Genomic DNA, 5,822 nt, shown 5'->3' with positions numbered 1-5,822 from the left:
ATTCAAAAGGCATTAAAATTGGTTCAAGTCCTTCATTCTCCAAAAGAGAAGCTGAGGCTCAGAAAGGTCTGGGCCATACAACACTTTCATAACAGAGTTGGAATCCAAGCCCTCTTTCTGTTATGGACTGACCGCCTTTATCACCTTCTCTTAAGTAAACCTTCAAGTGCTTTTTAAAATGTCAATTGTTATTACTCTCCCAACTCCGATATAGACTGTGAGTATTTATAAAGTGCTTTATAATTTATTGTTCAATCATGTCTGACTGTTCAACACCCCCTTTAAGGTTTTCTTGGCAAAGATACAGGAGTGCTTTGCCATTTCCTTCTCCAGTTAATTTTACAAATGAGAAGACTGAGGTAAACAGGATTAAGTGACTTGCCCAGGGTCACACAGCTAGGAAGTGTCAGAGGTCAGATTTGAACTCAGAAAGATGAATATTCCTGACCTCAGACCTGATACTCTCTCCATTGCACCACCGAGTTGCCCTCACAATTTGCAAAGTGTTTGACAAATGTTTCATTTTATTTTTACAACAATACCTGGAAGGTATTATTATAATGAGGAAACACACTGAGAGAGCTTCAGTGATTTGCCCAAAGTCACTCTGTTTGCCAGTGTCTGAGGTCAATTTGAACTCATGCTTTTCTGATGGGCAAGTCAAGCTCTCTCCCATATGCTATGATCTTATAGATTAACTTAGTCCAAGATCTTTACCCTGGGGTCCATGAACTTGTTTGTATCACAATATTTTGATAATCATATTTCAATGATAGATTTCCTTTGCAATCTTTTGTATTTAATTTGATGCATTGAACAATATTCTTTTGAGAAGAAGGCTTCCCCAGATTTCCAGAGGGATCCATGATACAAAAAAGACCAGGAAACTTTTGGGCCACCCTAGTTACCTTTAAAAAGTAAAAGGGCTCTCAAGTAGGACAGGGTTCTCATTGGCTAAGTCAGAAGGGGAGGAGAAGAGAAGTCGTTATGTAGGTTGGGTTGGAGGAAAGATTACACGACTCAAGCAGTTTGGTTAGAGCTTCCCTTTTCCTTTCCTGTTCAGGGTAAGAGAAAATTTCAGGGTGGGAGAATGATTGATGAGCCGAGTGTGTGTGTGTGTGTGTGTCTGTGTCTGTGTGTGTGTGTGATAGAGAGACAGAGACAGAGAGAGAGAAAGAGAGAGAGAAGAGAGAGAAAGAGAAAAAGGGAGAGAGAGAGAGAGAGAGAGAGAGAGAGAGAGGAAGGGAGGGGGGAGGGGAGAGGAGAGAAGAGAGAGAGAGGGAGGGAGGGAGGAGAGAGAGAGAGAGAGAGGAGAGAGAGAGAGAGAGAGAGAGAGAGAGAGAGAGAGAGAGAGAAGGAGGGAGAAAAAGACAGAGAGAGACACTAAGAGAGAGAAAATGAGAGAGGGAAAGAAAAGTGAGAGTAAGTGACACAGAGAAAGTGAATGAAAGAGAAAGTGAGTGAGAGGTGAGAGGGAGGAGAGAGGGAAGTAGAGATGAAGAAATAAAGAGAGACAGAGAGAGAGACAAAGAGAGAGACTAAGAGAGAAAGTTAAAGAGACAGAGAGAAAATGAATGAAAGAGAAAGTGAGTTAGAGGTGGGAGAGAGGGAGGTAGAGATGGAGAGAGAAAGAGAGAGACAGAGACAGAGACACAGAAAGAGAGATTGAGTTTATTCCCTACTCCTTTTCTTTTCTTTTCAGATGACTCTCACTGACTCTTGGTTCAGCTGGACTTTCCTTCTCCTCCTGGCCTGCTTACAGGACCAGCCAGTTTCAGCTGACTTCAAGGAAAAAGCACTTATCAGACCCAAGTGGCCTGGCAAGAAAGCCAGCCCTGTGGCTCTCAGGAGCTACTGGAAGTCCATGAGGCGCTTTCTGGATTACCAAGAGAGGTTCTTGTGAGTTTGTGTGTCTTTGTATATATTTGTGTTTATTTCCTTGTGCTTTTGAAATGAACAGCCTCTAACTCATCCTTCTCCTTCCTCTTCCTCCCTCTACCCATCCTATCAGAAGGAGAAGGCCAAAGAGATTGGTGACCCAGCACTCCAAAGACCTGACCTCTCCTTTACTCCCTATCTTATGGATTCCAGAAAGACCTCACCCCATCAAACCTCTGATGTCCATTCTTTCCCCTGATAAAAAGTTCAATCATGGAAGCAAGTGGACCTCTGGATTGTCTCCCTCTCTCCCCACACTGTCAGAACTTCTCTCTGGTGAATGGCCAGATTCTTTGTCTGGGACATAGACAATAAAATGGAATCTCTGGCAGAGTTTCTGGACTTTTCAGGGGGCTGTCATATGGGAAGGAGCCTGTCTCCCTAGGGGCTGAGAGTCATAGGAACTAGGGGATCCTTTGGAGGAGTGAATAGGAAAGAAAGCTGAAAGCCTCATCTTTACCTTCTGACTCTTTACAGAGTTCAATGTAAGGGAAGGAAGACTGATTTTAAAGTCCAAAGACTTGGATTCTAATTCTCTCTCTGGCACTAAGTAGCTCTGGACCTGTTTCTTCTCTGGGTCTCAGTTTCCTCATCAGTAAAATGAGGAGATTAGAACCTTTAGGGCACCTGCCAACTCTGATATTCTATGGCAAGTCTTGAATCAGGATATAAGGTGGGGAAAGGGTGAGAGATGAGACTCCAGGGATGTCAAGATTAGTTAGGGATATGGGGGAGGGGGTCTTAGGTGAACACTAGTCTCATCCAGAGTTTGGGCCTGGATGACATCTATCCAGGAGGCTCAGATGGGCTTACTGAAGATATGAGAGACTGCTTCAAATAGAGATTGTATTCTTGGGTCTGAGAACTGGGTAAATGTAGGAAAGAGGTGTCCTCCATTATCTTGTTGACCTCATGCTATATTCCAGATACCCTCAGAGCTCCAATTCTTGCTCCTTAACCAGACTCCTTCCCTTCCAGCAGCCTTTATGATTCTCTGGAATTGTCTCTCTTTCTTTTGTCCCCTTCTTCCCTCAAATTCCTGGTCTGAGGGTCATCATCATCTTTGTTCAGGATCCTTGGTGGATGTTGTAAAAGAGGCAAACTTCAGCTTATTTTAAGAATGGACTCCCTAGCTATCAGTTAACCATAGTCAAAAAGTTGAATCGGCTACCTTGGGTGAGAGGCTGCCCATTCCTGATTTTCCCTTCCTCCACCCATGTCTTTAGGCATGGATGGATATTTTAGTCTAGATGTTGTTTTTTCCTTTGTTCTCAGAGAAGACCATGACATCAGAAAGGCGATACATGACTTTCAAGTGAATTGGATTTAAGTGAGAGAGGCCTGTGCAAAGTCACCAGCCTCACTATCTCCTGTAGAGTTATCTAAGTTCAGTGGATCAGAATGACTCTCCAGTCTCCAATGGCCCTGATTCAGTGTCTAGTTAACCTTCTTAAATTAAGGTCTTTTCCAGGTCTCAGTTTAACCAAGACAATGTCCATTCAGTGATTTAGGATAAGTAAAAAATGAGGCAGAAAAAAAAATGAGGCAGAGAACCTCTTTTGCCTAGTTTAAAAAAAAAAATCTGTCAGGGAAGATTTCTGGCCAAAACAGAGATAATTGATATTTATACTCACTCTAGCTGTTAGAGTTCAAACAATGACTGAGTGAGGCTTGGGCTCAGACCTATTTATTGGCCAATTTATGAGAGCCAGAGTCATTTGGGTTTGAGACATGATCCATAAAAAAGAAATGCAGCCCTTAAATCCCAAGATATCTTGATCAGAGATCAAAGTTTACATTATTTTGGGTAGAACATTCACAGATGGTATAATACGCTGTGTGAACAGAGGGAGAAGAGAAAAGGGGAGAGGATGAAGAAATAGAAAGAAGACAAGGCAGGAAGATAGGCAGGAAGGAAGAAGGAAAGAAAGAAAAAAGGGAGGGAGGGAGGAAGAAAGGGAAGAAGGGAGAGAGGGAGGAAGTGAGGAAGGGAGAAAGGGAGGGATGAAGGGAGAGAAGAGGGAGGGAGGAAGGCAGGGAGAGAGAAAGGGAAAGATGTAAGGAGGAAGGGAAGGGAGGGAGGGAGGAAAGAGAGGGAGTGAGAGAGGAAAGAAGGAAGGGAAGTAGGGAAGAAGGGAGGGAGAGAGGAAGGAGAAAGAAAGAGTGGGGCAGGAAGAAAGGAAAAAAGAAAGGAAGAGAGGGAGGGAGGGAGGAAGGAAAAAAGGAAGGAAGAGAAGGAGGGAGGAAGAGAGGGAGGGAGGGAAGAAGGAAGGAAAAAAGGGAGAAAGGGAGAGGAGGGAGGGAAGGAGGGAGGGAGAAAGGGAGGGGAAAAGGAAGGAAGGGCTTATTCATTATAGTAGATGCCTCACTTTCCAAAAGTGAGAATTTCAGTGATTCTGTCACTATTCCAGCTTTAATTTCTTTACTTTGCCTTCTTGGGGGTGGAGAAGAAGATAGGATGCCAGTTTTCTTCAGAGCACACTCTTCCTGGGCACTTATTCTACTAAATCTAGACAGTTTTTGTAGAAGTCCTGAGACAGGGAGAACTTGGAGTCTCTGTCCATACTACCTACCATTATCATTGGAGTGGGACCTGGTAATCAAACTCAGGGACTTTCCCAGACTCATCACTTAGGGGGTGAGATATGTTGGGAAGAATGCTGGATTTGGGATTGGGACACTTGGGTTGAATTGAATCCCAGTTTTGTTCCTTACAATTTGTAAAAAAACAAAAACAAAAACAAAAACAAAAACAAAAAAACCTAGGGGAAAATGTATAAAATGAGAGGCTTTGACAAGACATTTCCTAAGGTCTCTTCCAGCTCTAACTCTATGATAGACTTAGTTGTGTGACTGCGGGCAAAGTACTGACCTTCTCCCTGCTTCAGTTTCCTCAAATGTTAAATGTTATACAAAGATTTGGTACAAAGATAAATGTTTTTTATCTCACAGGTTTGTTGTCAAGAGCATTTGGGCTATAAAAACAATTTGAAACCTTAACTTTATAAATGTTTAACTTTAAAGGTATATAGATACTAGCTAGTATTTGTGATTCTATGACCAAGTATTGGGAAGGGGAGAAAGGTAAGGGCTATTTTATGTCGTTAGAACACAAGGGGTGATGGGGAGGTATGAATGGTAGGGTCTATTAGCCTGGGATTGGGAGAAGTTAAGGCAATCCTGATTAACTGTGTTAGCTTCTCCCTCCAAACTCCTCAATACCCGTGCAGACCTAAAACTCTCTGGGCCTTGGACCACCTCCATTTTTTCTTTCCCCTCATTATTGTTCTTGAAAACCGATTGGGTTAGGGGTTCTTCTCCTTCCCTGTGAATGTGGGTGGATCTATTAAGATAAGCCTAATTCTGGTCATAGGACAAATTGCAAGAATGTTCCCTTGCTGGATATTTTTGGAGTCTATCCTTGGCACTGGAACCAGTCTGTGGCTTTAGTAGGTGGACAGTGGGATAGGGGAGTGTGGGAGAATTGGAAAGGGATCATCTCTGACTATGAGCATTGTGAATGGCCTAAGGAACAAGGAAAAGGAGAAAAACTGAGTTTTCTCTTCCTAATACACTTGGTAATATTCTGGGTTGAATAAACAGATGAGAACAATTTATTCCAACGATCATGAGGCAAGCATTATAAAGTGCTTAGAAGTTTGGTCAGACTTCGAAGACTCCAAGGTCATCCAATGCATCTGGGCCATTACATTTGTCCTTTCACTGGACTGATACCTCTGTAAGAATAAGGCTGATGACTTGGTACAACTCTGTCTCACTTAAACCCAGGTCATAATATCATTTGAAAATGAAAGATGGGGACAAAAGAAAGGAAAAAAAATTAAGGATGAACAACAACCCCCAGTATGGAAGATGAGCAGGAG

At 42.7% G+C, this 5,822-nt stretch overlaps 1 long non-coding RNA gene across 1 annotated transcript; it reads left to right on the top strand.

Annotated features, from left to right (window-relative positions):
* The first annotated feature begins 975 nt into the window (after window positions 1-975).
* Window positions 976-2,269, top strand: LOC127560323 (uncharacterized). The gene is made up of 3 exons (XR_007953303.1): window positions 976-1,064; window positions 1,703-1,899; window positions 2,012-2,269. It is a non-coding gene; the product is annotated as an uncharacterized LOC127560323 (long non-coding RNA).
* Window positions 2,270-5,822: the final 3,553 nt, after the last annotated feature.

The sequence above is a fragment of the Antechinus flavipes genome, chromosome 4 (genome assembly GCF_016432865.1).
Source record: "Antechinus flavipes isolate AdamAnt ecotype Samford, QLD, Australia chromosome 4, AdamAnt_v2, whole genome shotgun sequence".
Taxonomy (NCBI): domain Eukaryota; kingdom Metazoa; phylum Chordata; class Mammalia; order Dasyuromorphia; family Dasyuridae; genus Antechinus; species Antechinus flavipes.
The sequence above is the reverse complement of the archived record's forward strand: the minus strand, read 5'-3'. Positions and strand labels throughout refer to the sequence as shown.